At 41.4% G+C, this 15,699-nt stretch overlaps 1 protein-coding gene across 20 annotated transcripts in view; it reads right to left on the bottom strand.

Annotated features, from left to right (window-relative positions):
* Pkp4 (plakophilin 4) overlaps positions 1-15,699 on the bottom strand; it is a 208,356-nt gene that overhangs the window by 73,244 nt on the left and 119,413 nt on the right. The window lies entirely within an intron of this gene.

The following is a 15,699-nucleotide window of genomic DNA, read 5'->3' as shown; positions in this document are numbered from 1 at the left end:
CAAAGGTACAGGAATTCAGGAAAAGATTCAGCTTAGGAATTGACAGGTGGACAGGAATTATCTGTGTTTATAGCCTGAAAAATGCCATTAATCCCCACTTCTTACCGACTCAAATGCTCTAAAGATGTAGACATAGAAAGGGGAAATCTAAGCTCAAAATAAAAATGGTTAAGTGTTTACATAAGCATGTCCTTTTTTTTGGTATAAGACAATCTCAATCTTGCAATTTTAAATGAGGGTGGCAATGGTAAGAAGCAGGGGAAGGTTTTTTTTGTTGTTGTTGTTGTTTTGTTTTTTTCAAAAAAGGGAAAAAGGAAAACTTTCCTACATCTCTACATATGATTAAATAAATACAATCGCCTCTAACCCCAGTGTGTGGACACTTCTAACTCTAACGCATGGTAGTGGTGCACACCTCTAACTCCAGCGCGTGGTGGTGCACACCTCTAACTCCAGCGTGTGGTGGTGCACACCTCTAACTCCAGCGTGTGGTGGTGCACACCTCTAACTCCAGCGCGTGGTGGTGCACACACCTCTAACTCCAGCGCGTGGTGGTGCACACCTCTAACTCCAGCGGGTGGTGGTGCACACCTCTAACTCCAGCGCGGTGATGCACACCTCTAACTCCAGCGCGTGGTGGTGCACACCTCTAACTCCAGCGTGTGGTGGTAACTCCAGAGCTTGGAAGGCTGTAGCGTATCCTCCATGCAATATGCATTTAAAACACAATTTCTGCCTGATTAGCCAGACCAATAATTTATTTTTAGATTTTGTGAAGAGCGAAGGTTCTTTAACTTGAAGAGAAATTTTGCTCCAGTTACAAAAATAAAGAAGAGCAGAGCACACTTCTTAAATTTCTGCTGTGCTCCCATTTCTCGCTGTAATCACGTTCTCAACTCTTGATTTATAGACCAGGGCCGTAAGAAGCTATTTTTGTGCTGAGGGAGAAATGAATTCACATGTGCGAGGAGGACAGATCTGGCATCATCAATAACTGTCTGGGGGAAAGAACAGAGCCTGGAGACAGTCAATATCCAGTCACCGCTGCTCTTTATAGCAGTGTCTAAAACCCAGATGAGCAGCTTTGAAATGTTAAAGCCCCTGGTACGTCCCACGTCTCAAATCCACCCGGCCACTTTCTCCTTACTCACCACTGCTTCCCACATAAAATGCATAGGATTTCCAGCTACCAAGTGGGGTGGGGCAAGGGTGGGGGACATGAGAACAGATCAAAAGGTTCTCTCAAGAGGTGATCTGTAGATGTACCCCTCAGGTGAGCAGGCCCTTCCAAAGCACGGGATGCTCTACACCTCTAGCATGAAACCATAAAGCAAGAACAGTTCACAGTGTGACCGAGAAGAGAAAACTGATTGGCTTAATCCTTCCCTAATCATGGCCACCATACGTCAACATAATCCACAGGGAAGGCTTAGGGCAGATATGGAATAAACTGTAAATTGTAATCTATAAAATTTAAAATCAGGGCAGGTAAGATTGTCAGGTAAAGGCACTTGCTGTCAAGTCTGATGACCTGAGTTTGATCCCCAGGACCTGTGAGGTGGAGAGAACTGGCTTCCATAAGTTGTCCTCTGACTTCTACATCTATGCGATGGAATGTGCATATGCCCTCAAACAAATATGTGTGGTAAAAACTGAATTTAAGTCAGGTGGTGGTGGTGATGCATGCCTTTAATCCCAGCATTCAGGAGGCAGACGCTGGCAGATCTCTGAGTAAGGACAGGCTGATCTATAGAGAGAGTTCTAGGACATTCAGGGCTACACAGTAAAACACTGTCTTGAACACCCACCCCCTCCACAAAAAAAAAAAAAAAAAAGGAAGAGGAGGAGGAAGAAGAAAAAGAATTTTAAAATCAGGACTAATAAGCCGTTTCTCTTTAAATTTTCAGAAGAATTTAAATTCCAACAATGAAATTTTAAGAGTTATAGGAAATTGAAATGTCTAATAAATATAACTATGCTAATTTTATAAAAATGCAGTAAATCAGAACATGGGCGACATGAAAAGAAGACTAGGGAAGGCTATTTGAGGAGAACAAGAAGGATAGGAGGACAATGTGAAGAAAGGGGTGGAAGAATAATTAACAATACAGAGGTTTGAAAAAGCCGTATGAAACCTACTACTTTATAAGCTACACACATGTACACATGAATAAAAGACATTAATTGGAGTTACCCTACATGGGGGATAATGCTTCAGAAGACAGTGGCCACCACATAAAAGAGCCAGTTCCAGGGCTATCTTAGTTCTAGACAGCCTACAACAACACGGGCTATACCGCTGCTCAGGTTTCCCAGCAGAACTCGATTGTAAGGCCCTGTTGCTAAGAACACAACTTTGGTCACAAGGTATGGAGAAATCAAGCTGGTAATGATCTGGAAGCTTCTTCTATGTTGACTAGCTTTCATAGCACCAGAGGGTGCCATTCAGGTTGCTGGGGGGGGGGGGGGACCGGATGTGGAATGTCATTAGCAGCCATAGCCAGCTGTGAACCTATAATAATAACACATGGCAAGATACACCCACGGGTACAATGGTGGCGGGAATGCTACAGGGCAGCCAACAACTTTCTGATAGAATTTAGGGCCGGTTCCACAGGAGGAAACAAATGTCTTGCATGGTAAATCTGGTCAAGACTGGGGAACTCACAGGCCCCAGGTGTGAAGCTACTATTATTATTTTGTTAAATGGACCTGTACCAAACTGTCCTCTAAACTCCTATCTATACCCACGGGTTAGGGTAGCTCTCAGACCTCAGCAGAGAAGTTTCTCTGTGCAATGAATGGTGGCTAATGAAGAAACACAACTGGTCAACCTGCAGAGGGCGTCTATGGGGTTCTTAGCTGCAAATGAGATTTCTGTATCAAATCCTCTCCCCTCAAGTCCCAGGGACCAGCAGAGGAGGCAGAAACACTGTAAGAGTCAGAGGCCTAGGAGGACCCGGCAAAATGGTTCCTTTTGTCCACAACAGGCCTGCTACACTCATGAACTCTCAGTAGCTGTGGTCGCCTGCGAAGGAGCAAGCCTGTCAACGCTGCGGCATGGACAGCAGTGTGACTCCGTGAGTCCCCAGCCCTGGCTGAGGAGCTATGGACAGCTGGTGCTTTCTGGGCAGGGGAGAGTCTGCTTTTTTTAAGGTGTGGCTCCTGGTAAGCAACTGGCTGCTTTGTCTCCAAAGTCTTTGTCCTGTTTGAAATGATTTCACTCCGTTTGTAGAATTCCCAACGGCCTGCATCCAATCAGCTCCTCAGCCCGGTGTCGTTTACCATGTGCTCCTGTCCCCGGTATCCCCAGACTGGACTTACATGTAGATGCTGGAGCAATTTTTGGGAAGCAGATGCCATCGTGGCTATTCTGTACTTTACAATACCATCAACTCCAGACCTTTAGCAGTCTCCCCTCGACATCAGGATATGATGGAGATGTGATCCTAGGGATCTCACGGACGTTGTCACTGACAAACGTGCCACCTCTCAGCTGAGAGCTTCAGCAGACACCGATGAACAGTAAGTCCTCACTGTTCATGGCTGAGAAGAATCACAGATGGTTTTAACAAGTAGACTTGTTATGAATGTACCTCTTTTCAATAATAATAATAATAATAATAATCTACCTTTGCATTTACATTTAGAAGACATACAGTGTGAGACTGTTTCATATCCCCGTCAAAAACAAATCTTCTGATTCAGAAGTATTACATCAGTGCTATTCAGAGAGCAAATGTGCTCTACATTCTGTGCCTCTTGGATACCAGTTCTGGTATCATGGTGGGAAAATTAACTTGAATTTGCTGCGCCACCAACAGCATTATTACCGATAAAACAACTAAAGTTGGGATCAACAAATAATTGATCTAAGCTATAGTAATGATAACAGAATCCTAAATCAATAGACATTGCTTGTTTTTCAATTTAAAGAAAAGTCTGGAAGGTACACACCCATACACCACCCCAAAAGATAGTGTTGATGGAATTACAAGCCACCTACCCATGCAAACCAAATGTTGTACCAAAGCTTTTGGTAGATGTTAAAATGTGCAACTGTTCAATATAAGATTTTTTAGCTATGAAAATCTGTAGCCTAGGGCTTTTCTCCCTTCAATTTTAGAGCATTTTTCTCCCTGTTTAATTGTGGAAGAATACAAGCCCAGGATAGAAAAATCTATACAGAACCAGATTAGATTGATTTGTTATTAAGTGGATTGTGAAGCCCTGGGGAGGGCAGCTATAGGAACAATCCAGACATTACAGAGCTGGCAGATGAATCAGGGTTCTTCCGTCTCCCCAGGCAGACATGCCATGTTCATCTTTACAGCACGTTGATTAACCTGCTGAAGATGTGCTAACGGGTGGCCCTCACTCTTTGGAAGATAATCACACTTTTAATTTTCCTTTCCAAGTATCACGCAGCAGAGCAATGTTGAGCAGTCCTCTGAAGGGCGGAGGAAACAACTTGCCACACACATCACTCTGCTCTGACTGCTACGTTTAACAGCAACCATCTTTTAGCTCATGAAGATCGAAGTGATTCAATGAAGGTAAGGTATGCTAACATTTTCTCCCTAAAAACAATCGACAGCACAGGCCACATTAGTTAAAGTGCTGTTTTTCAAGGTTGTTTTCCAGAATTTCTGAGCTGGTACTGACATGGCTTCCTGTGCCATGGCTGTGATTAATCAGCAGAAGCAAAGTGGCCACTGCAGGTTCAGGTTGGCAAGCACAGGGATGGAGGCCAGGGGTTCAGTGGCTTTCCTCCTCCATCAAGCACAGCTACACAATACTCAGTTAGGAAGAGGAGGTGGGGAGGCTTAAGTCTTCCCTAACTACTTATTGGTACCCCTGTGGAAAACACTACTGTTATGAAGAAATGGCATCTTAATGTTAGGCAGGTGTACAATAATAATTAAAACCAAATCAAACCAAACCAGAAATCAAACTCTACTGGGCAATAATAAGATAATGAGTCCAAATATCTCCTAATGCAACTGTCAATGTTGTAAGAGCAGCTCTATGGCTAGTCTCTTCTCTATACGACTACTCTAGTAGTCTCTTCTCTATACCGTACTACTATAAACAAACCCTTTATACACCCAGGGATGTAACAAGTAAGGATAGAGCCCGGGTAGCCAGTGTAATCTGTTGAATACAGAACTTCATAAAGTACATAGAGGCTGCAGCCACAGTAAGCAGTGCAGTATTTGGATACTGTTATACAGTGATTGCCCTACTACAGGAGAAATTTTCACATACAGATAGACAGACAGATTTGTTGCGCCAGGCTAGCTCCGGGTTTAGTGAGCCGCTGTCGTAACAGAGCAGGACATCTGATGTCCTCCTCTGCCTTCTGCACACACCATCAATTCCAGATAAACTGGGGATACAAATAGGAAATATAAAACTTTAGAAGTATAGGAAGCATCTTTTAAAAATACATTTGGGCGAGCGAGAAGTCTCTGGAAGGGAACTTCAAGCCTGAAGACCTGAGTTCAAGTGATGCACAGTGCAGGGTAGAAGGAAAGAGCTGACTCCTGAGGGTCCTCGGATGTGGGAAAGTTCTACTTGAACAATGTATGCGTACACAACGTAAACACACAAATGAAAAATGACCACTTCTAAGAGTGTGTGTTCCAGAGGCTCATACATGTGAAACAGAAGACACAGAAGGTTCTGGAGGTTATTATGCTACGTAAAATAACGTGCAAGACAAAAGCCCGTCATGCTTTCACTTACATATCAAGGTTAAGTTTATGGAAAAGTAGGAAAGGGGGCGGGGCAGGGAGTTGTGCAGATGCGGGGTGCAGTGGGCAGGAGGGTGACAACTCTGGCTAACAGCTAACTGCTTATCTAAATGACCAACAGAGAAGATGTCCAGTACCTCCCAAAAGGTGTGTGCCTAAAGTGACAGCTATACTGATTAGTCTAACCTGCTCGTCTTGGAAACATACAAGCATATGCTATAAATGCATGATTCATTATATGTTAAAGATAAATTAAAGAGGAAATGTTCATTTCAGCTAAAAAAAAAAGAGCTGGACAACTTAATACTGTGATACAGCAGTATAAACAATAAATCTACACCGATTTATTGCACCGATGTGAACACATCTCAGGAAGAAAGGCAAATGCAGAATTACATAGAATATACTATTTCTATGCATATTAATTAACCAATTTTATGTGTATGTGTGATTTGGTTGCATGTATCTCTAGATACCACATGGTGCTGGAAAGGTCAGAAGGTGTTTCGGGACCCAAAGAAACGAAGTTACAGAGGTTGTGAGTCACCATGTGGGCACTGGGAACTGAACCCAGGTCCATTGGAAGAGCAGTCAGTGCTCTTAAACATCTCTCCAGACCCCACCCCAAGTGTGCAAATTTAAAAATCAACAAAAAATGCTATTCATGTGACTACAAAGTATATTCCATATAAGAGTACACAGAGTACATCAGAAGACAGGATACCAGTGCCTAGAGAGGGGAAAGGGTAGGCCAAAGAAACTTGCTGTGTTTAATTTTTTTCCTTTTATATAAAAAATGGAAGTCAATATAAAAAAAATTTCAGTAATTCTGAATTCTGGGTATATTCGAATTTGCCACATGGCACTCTAGACTTGGGGCTGCTACTGGTTCCTAAAGAATACTAATGTGGATAACTTCACAGCGAGAGCCATAAGACAATAGAGCAGATTTGGAGCACTGTTGTGCTTCCGATATAGTGAAAGTAATTACTAATTTCTATGTCAAAAGTAAAAACAAGCTTTTTTTAAGTTTCCTGATATACTGTAGTCTCTATTTTGTATGTTTGAACATACTTTAAATATACATACACACACACACACATACATATATCTTTAAAAAAAACCTAATGATTAAAAGGGAATGCTAACAATGTAATTCTTAGTTTAGTTCAATAACTCATTAATGTTAAATAATTTAGGATTAGTAATTATAGAATATGAATTATGAAATTTGCAGAAAATGAAATAATGTTATCTTAATTAAAACAGTTCTTAAATTAGATAATAGCATGGTACATATATTTTACATGCATGGGTTTCTGAATTTTTAACAGGTATATTCCTCTTCATTAATTAGAAAAATTAATAGAGTTGGGCTGCTTCCATATTTAATCAAAGATACCAGATCAGTATTAGAATAATTTGAAAATTTGATGCTAACTATAAACAATCTGTATTTGTGGTTCCTTCCAGCTATATCACTCACTTAACATTTTTAAATGTTCAGTGTCAGAGATGGTGAATTCATTTTAGAATAGTTATGCACTCTGATTAAAATGCTTTGCTGCATAATGTTCTAGATTCATAACAGACTCTATTTCATATGAAAAATATTTGGCTAACAATTTCAATAGTACTTGGTTGTGTTCCTAGTTAAAAGGGTGTCTAGGAATACAGTCTGTAGACTCTTCGGCTTGTGCCCTACGAGTCTCCATCATCTAAGCTGAAATCAAATGTGAGCAACAGTCATCACTTAGATAACTATGTCCTAGATAAAATTTGCTTGTGGCTTGAATGGTAACGAGAAGCAGTAATTAAAAATGCCTCAGTGGTGCTGAACCAACTGCCCCAGAAAATGGGTTCTGAAGAGCTGAGACCAGCCGGAAGAGCCAGATTCATTCTCTACCCTTCCGATGGAGAACTCTCCACTGCTTATAACAGGAGTTCTGCCATAAAAATTCAGTGTTACTAAACTTTCTCTTAAGAGTGTCTACATGATAAATATTCACTGTGGAAATCTCAAAGAGTGCTTCTGAATTACATTCAAATATTAAGGAGTTTGTTCTTCATTAAGTCTGAATTATAAATGAAGTCTGGGAGCTTTGACCTTTGACTGCTAAGGTAGGCAGCAGACATAAAGAAATGTGCTCTAGCAAGTCTAACCAGCACCGAAACGGCTAGACCTACTATGCACAGATGGCCATCTCAGCAACAGAGGAGGACGGCAGTGACAGAAAACAGACGTCCACCAGCTCAGACAGGCCCAAAGGAATCTCGCTTGGACTCGCCAGTGCCCTAACTCAGGAAGAGCTGAAGCAAACACCCTGGGCGTCCCCCTAACAGTCAACGGCAGCACTCTTCACAGTGCCAATAATGAGTGGCAAGGAAGACATGGTCTGTCTATAAAAATACAATATTATTTGGAAATAAAAAGGTAAGCAATATGCAAAATGGATGAACCTTTAACACACGAAGTGAAAGATGTCAGTTATAAAGGACCAAATGTTTTATATATATTCATTCCAGAATGGAGCCACAGCCACAGGAAATAGCTCCCGGCATTGAGAGAGGGAAGGAGTGGGCAATAACACTAATGGGTGAAAATCTTTATGAATGTACTAAACCCCACTGATCTCTGTACTTTGAAAGTACGAATTTGAAGGCTATATGGAATTATCTCATTAAAACACTCATCTAAAAACAATAATAAAAATCCCCCCAAGTTCTGAAGGCACTAAATGTCAAACATCTTCCCAAAGCGGTAAATGTCAAGGAACAAACAGTCAATCTTTTCAAAGACTCTTCATTTCAAAGAAGGCATTATTTGCGGCAGTTTATTTTACAATGATTTAAAAAATATTCATGGAAAAAGATCTGAACCATGAGAAAACCTTTACTGCTACTGTCAGTCCCCAAACACTTTCAGAATCTTTAGTGGTATCCACAGAAGCCCGATGGGCACCCCAGATGACCCTAGAAAATGCAAAGCCGTGACACTTTTCCAAGGACTTCTGTGGCAGCGGGAATCACCTCTTTTCATTAAAAGCTAGCGGTTCTTTTACTTAGTGGCAGCAAGAAGACTGTCAAGGCCGCACAGCCTATTTGAAGCCATCAAGAGTTCTACTTGACTGGGGTTTTAAAGTAAGATGAGAGCGAGAATCTTAGGGCAAATGTGATGGTAGCAATGCCAACGGTGCCACCCACACCCCCTTCTCCTTTATGCAGCTTTAAGGACAGGTTTTTACAATGGGCAAGCTTTAAGGTAGCAGCAGCTGCCGGTAAAGAACACTGTGCTTTCATATAAAATAAGTGTATTTGAACATCACATGAGTAAATAAAAAAAATAATATGCAACTTTAGCCTCTTTTCTACTTCAATGCAGATGGAAATTGAGTATTTATCTTCATAAATATTGTGATTCATAAGATAAAGTTTGAGAAATAGACCTATAGCTTGCAAAGAAACACATTTTTACCAGTTACAACTCATCTAGAAGTAACTGAGAAACAAAGACCAGCAGTTAAGGTGAGTTTCTGGGCAACAGAGAATAACATCTCACGTCTGCCACCAGGAACAGCTTTCAAATCCTGCACTAAAACTTAGTCTCAAGGACTGTAAGGCATTTTCAGTTACTGACTTCTACCCTAACTCTGTTTCCTATTCTTGCGGTGACCCAAAGAGATGAGCAACTAGTGTAATTTCCTCGTTTGAATGAGATGTGGATACAGGCATTCCTTTACACCTGAAGGCTGCATTCTTCAGCTGGTAGGTAGGATTTCCCCTGGCCGCCCTTCGCTCACTGTGCACCTGCCTTTGGAAGGCTGCAGGAATCTCGACCTGCTGCCAAATGAGCACCCTTGGGCTCCAAGCTATTGCTTCCCTGGGATTTCTTGGACAATTAGGGGCCATTAAAAGTTGTTCAACTAATAAGCCTAGTATATCAGAGTGCAAGGTGAAGAATAAGAAGAAAAGTTACTCTTGGGAAATACTTTCATTTAAAGAAAAAGATGAAGAGAGAGAAATGCAGCAAGGTTTTAAAAGCAGCTGGAACATTTTGGGGAGGCTGATGAAAATACTCTCGGTGGATTGTGGAGGTGGCCATACAATTCTATGCCAATTGTGGCGGCTAGAAATCATAAAACTGTACTACAAAGGGGTGGATTGGCTGCAATTTATACTTCAATACATCTGACTTTAAAATACAGTAGTTATCTCTTGAGTGGCAAGATTATAGATTTTTTTCTCTTTTTTTCCCTTGCATTTTATAAATTGTCTAAGGTGATCATTATTTAACTCCAGTCAATAAAATCCAGACTGAGAATATGGTCTTGGTTACCAAATTCCTTCTACCCCTTTCCACGCCCTCGGGAACAAAGGAGGGCAGGTTCCAGGGTGAAGAATTGGGCAGAGTCCAGATGGCAGCGTCCTGAGGAGACTACCAAGTACTTCTACTGTTACTTTACCCTGTTAAACCTAAACTCAGCTACCGTGAGCACAATCCTCCACTGATGCCATAGGGAGAAATGGACCAAATCCCATCTTCATCAAAATCTGCATGTTTTACAGACACATTGCTCTGTGGGGCTCCTGCACTCTGAGGCTCTCTTAAGGCGCGCTGTGCTGTGCCTACTGCAGCGCTTCCTGGGAGCCGTTTCTGTCACGAATGTACATATAACACATCTGTGCAGTGAACTGCAACACAGGACACCGCACATCTCGGCATCTCTCACCAGCCATGACTCTCAAAAGCTATGCTGACAGAAGTAGTCATGGTAGGCTGCCTGCTCAGCGGACCGGAAAGCAATTCATCTATCTACACGTGCTAAATACCACCCTGAGCCAAGCTAGATGTCAGAACTGGCCCCCAGGGGAATTACTTTTAGCAAAGGTGCCATATCGTCCATCTAGATTCCACTTAGCAATGAGGAATGGCCCTATATGAGCTTGTTCTTGCAGTTTGCTGGCAGAGACCACTGAGGGTCAAAAACTGCTCTCCTGATGTGATCACACAGGAGAAACCACTGAAGTCTTGGTACCCTGGATGGGAGGATCCTCCTGAGCAGCCTGGTTCATTTCCCTCTTATACACTGACACTGTGACATTCATTAGTGAGGTTTGCTTCCTTCCATCTAGAGCACACTTACATCAGGACTGCTTCTGTCTCCAGCACAGCTGCTAGGATGCTCGGGGCAAAACTGGCTCTCAACCTCAGCAAGGCAATGTATGCTACATATACATTTTTGTTGTTCTATTTTTGTCTTGGCTCCATCCTACCTTTCTAAATTTTACCTCCACATTCCCCTAATCCTCACACTTTATTTTTAGTTTTCATATTTTCAAAGATGTTTCAAGTGCATTTAGATGAGATGAAATATTAACTAGACCAGCTACGGTGTACTCAGAATGAGCACCTTCACCCACTTTCAGGGCTTTTCAAGACTGAAGTGAGGATGTTTAGTATCATCCATCACCTTTGCATACAGACACCATCGAATCCACAGCAGGAGTCTTTTAAGTCTATCAATACCGCCAGTTTATATATGCTGGAATGCTAGAACATAAGACAAAATGGAAAATCATATACAAGTATCTTACTGCTTTGCCTGGAACACTTCTGGGCTGACTAACAGAAAATCTGAGCAATCTCACTGAGATTGTTGTAAGTTCTGAATGGGGCACACAGCAGACGAGGCTCCAGGGCAAGGGAACGGAACTGTTCGCCGCTGAAACGGTGTCCCCTGTAAGGACCTCTTCGTGCTACCTCCCTTTTATGCAGAGTGAGGACAGAAATGGCAAAAACTATGTGCAGTTGCTGAAAAGCCAATAAAATGTACCTTTTATTTTCTTTTGCTGCATATTTAGAAGACAAAACGTTATACAGTCTCCCAGAGTTCCTTATTTTCACTAACAAATCAAAATCTTAAGGAAGAAAACTGGTTATAAAATGCCCATTTTTTTCTGATTAATGTCATTTCACACACACACACACACACACACACACACACACACAAAAAAAAAAAAATTGGAGGAAAAAAAAATCCCAAGGAAGCTTCCTGGTTCTGAGCAGGAATTCTACTACAAAGTCATCTGAGCCAATCAGGAGGCTGACTGCAGAGGGGTCTGAGTCTCAGAGCCAATTTCTAGTTTTATCTTTACACGCTGATTCCAAAGTGGACAGCAAGGGGCCAGAAGGCTCGCAGGGGTACAGTATCTCTCACATGACACAACAGAACACCGCTATTCCCTGTCCTAACATCCTCTGAATGGCTCCTGACTGGCGTGCAGCGATGCTGCCCTCAGAGCTGAGCAGCTGTGTCTACTGCATTTGGGAATCTTCTGGAAGGCACCCTCAAGTTGTGCCAAAGGTAAATGCCTGGGATACCAAGTGGGGAACTTGCAGGGCATCCTCTGATGAACCCCAAAGCTGCTGTTCCTCAGTAAGGTCCACTATTCATTTAATGAGCACTGGGGTGGGAGATGGGCTGCAAAGCCACTGGCATACTGAGGTTGGCCCTCAGTACCTCACAATGAGCTAACACGGGCACACACAAACAGCTATGAGTTTGTTGTAGGGAAATGACTTGCCCCGAGGAACGTGGGAAAGACTGTGGAAAGGGGTCAGCATTTAGCTGGGGCATCAGGAACACAAGGAGATCAGACCCAAAATGAGACTTGAATGGGGGCATGGAATGAAGAACCCCGTCCTAGGTGTAACTCTAAAGACTGAAAAACACATCTGTTTGGCTGTCTGGTTCCTTCTCATTCTGTTTTGCATCCACCATCTATGGACGGCCACCCCACAACCAAGGGGTGACATTACTAGCGTGAATGGATGAAGCCTCGGTAATGTGCTGGCTTTGACATTAGGCAGTAAGAAGCAAACATGAAACATACACAAAATAGAAAATAAAATAATTGACAGTAATCTTACAGTTGCCACAGTATTTATTTTAGATTCTAAAGCAAATCTATTTAATCATATCATTCAACTATATAGCCTTAATTAAAATCTTAAAAATTAAAGTTTATTAGCCATGCATATAACAAATACACCCTCACTCAACAGATGTTAATATTTTGTCACGTTTCATCCAGATGGCTCTGTTAAATACAATTTTACAGATTTGGCCAAAGTTTAGTAATTGGTAACATTTTCCTTGCTTTGAAAAGATATAGCTATCTTAGATTGGGGTTGTTCCAAAATAATGTTTATGACCTTTTATCACATGAGTTCACTGATGAACAATTTAAAGTGTGAATAACTGGCATGGGAAAAGACTTCATGAACAGAACACTGATAGCAGAGGCACTAAGATCAACAGTTAATAAATGGGACCCCATGAAACCAAAAAGCTTCTGCACGGCAAAGGACATGTCATTTGGACAAAGTGGCAGCCAACAGAATGGGAGGGTTTTTACCAGTTACACATCCAACAGAGGACTAATATCCAAAAGAAATAAAAAAGTAAAAATAAAAAAACTACATATAAAGAAAACAAATAACCCAATTTAAAATGGGGTACAGTTCCAAACAGAGAATTCTTAAAAGAGGCAACTCAAAGGGCTGAAAACACTTTTAAATGTTCAACATTTTTAATCATCAGGGAAATGCAAATCACAATTATTTTGAGATTCTATCTTATCCACGTCAGAATGGTTAAGATCATTAAAACAAATGACAACTCATGCCGGTGAGGTTGTGGAATAAGGGAAACGCTCCTCCTCCGTTACTGGTGGGAGGACAAACTTTGTACAGCCACTATGGAAATCAGTGTGGCGGTTTCTCAGAAAGATGGGAATTGATCTACCTCAAGATCGAGCTATACCACTCTTGGGCATATACACATGGGACCCTACATCATGCTACAGAGACACTTGCTCAAACATGGTCATTCCTGCTCTATTCATAATAGCTAGAAATTAGAAACAACCTAGATGTTCATCAACAGATAAATGGAAAAATAAAATGTGGTACACTTTGCACAACAGAATATTACTCCACCAGTAAGAAACTAATGCAGGTAAATGGATAGAATAAAATCATCTTGACTGAGATAACTTAGACTCAAAAAGACAAATATGATATGTATTTCCGTAAATGTGAACATTAGCTGTTAAGTCATTGATAGGCAAGCTACAATAGAGAGAGAGAGAGAGGTAGAGAGAAAGGAACTGAAGGGGAGGCGGTGACAAGAGGCAGAAGGGAGACGGATCTCCTTGGGAAGGGGAAATAGAAAAGATAGCTAAGGATAGACAAGGAGGGGAGACTGGAATGAAAGAATCAAACAGGGAAGAGGGAGGCAAGGACACCTAAAACTAGGGTCCACTTATGGGATTGTATGGAAACCTAATACAATGGCTTCTGGTTTGGGGAGCTAGAAACTAGAAACTGTTTTCCTGCCTACTGATTTCTTACTAATTGTCAAGATTCCCCCCCCACGAAAAATTTTAATGTAAACTTTTACTAAATAAGAATGCAGTGTAGCATGTAAAACTGTCCCCCCCCCCCATGACTCAATGCATCCATTATTGAGTCTGTGCTAATTTTGTGTGCTGGGACCGCCCATCAGGGCTCCGCCGCTCTGGTGAAGAAGACAGTACACGTGGATGTGTCTGTGAAAGGGCATACACTGGAAAACCCCATTCTTTTGTGGTGGGGGAGGGTATACTTTCTAAAATCTGACTGTGAGCTCATCTCTAGAGATGAGAGTTCCAAAGACGGGAATTCCTGAACAATGGGGACCATTTCAATGAACTTCAAATCCACACATAGCATGAGTATGGTGAGTGTTTTGTGTGTAGCCCTTTAGGATACAACTTAATGAGGTAATCAAATTCAAATGCACCAACTTGTACAAGTCTTCATTCCTTGGCCCTTGCATGGACATTAAACACAACTCCAGGGCTTATCTCAGGGTCTGGTGATTCTCCAGCCTTCTGCAAAGGCAAGTCGAAGCTTAGTGGGCTTTTCCCCCTCATTTTCTCTAGATATCAACTTTTATTATTGATATGGAATATCAATCTGACTTATAAAATAAGGATAAATCTGACTTTTTCTGAGTCAGCTATTGCCAGTGCCAGACATCCTGCCCAACCCACACTGGATTATTTTCTTACTAATATAAAATTCTATTCATCTGGCCCATCCTTTTTGAAAACACACATAGCAACATACTCCTGAATCTGTAGATTTCTCTTTTTAATGCTAAAACTATTAATACCTTTAAAAAACTATTGAGTAGAATTAAAGATAATTATTGCTTTTATAATGTCCCCTTCTTTGGTAAATTATTTCATTGGTTACCATAAGGCATAATTTAGAATATATAATATTATAACATATGGTAGCATATGTTATATATTATAATATTTATAATAGTACACCTCGCTTATGTGTAAGTCTCAGTATAAAAGACTACGTAGGCTAACAAGATGGCTCAGTGGGTAGAGGCACCTGTCGCCAAGCCTAATGACCTCAATTTGACTCCTGGGACAAACACAGAAGAGGGAGAGAACCAACACCTGCAATCTGTTCTCCATGTGCATCACAGCATGAGCTCTCTCACACACACCAAATAAACATGTGTTTAAAACAGAAAAAAGGAAAAGACTTCCCAGATATTAAAAAAAATATGTTCACCCGTGTTTACACCGTTCAATAGTCCTACTGACTTTATTTGTGTACTTTAGGCCTTAAACACACCAGCGCACACCTGCCAAGGCCGAGGCTGAAGCATTCATGTAAACCAAGTCTGAGAGATTAAAAATCATACCAACTACTAACTAGAAAAGAGAAGCTACAGGCAGCAGCTTTGTCAGGAAGGTGATGTTGTCCCCAATGAGCAACAGCAGAAACCGGGGAGAATAATTCAGTAGTTAGAGATGATTGATGGGATTTGGGGCTGTAGGGTACAGGTCACATATGCTTAAAATTGTGACTGTT

The sequence above is a fragment of the Myodes glareolus genome, chromosome 21 (assembly GCF_982192425.1).
Source record: "Myodes glareolus chromosome 21, mMyoGla1.1, whole genome shotgun sequence".
In the NCBI taxonomy this organism is placed as follows: domain Eukaryota; kingdom Metazoa; phylum Chordata; class Mammalia; order Rodentia; family Cricetidae; genus Myodes; species Myodes glareolus.
Note: the sequence above shows the minus strand (reverse complement) of the source record. Positions and strands in the feature narration are given on the sequence as shown.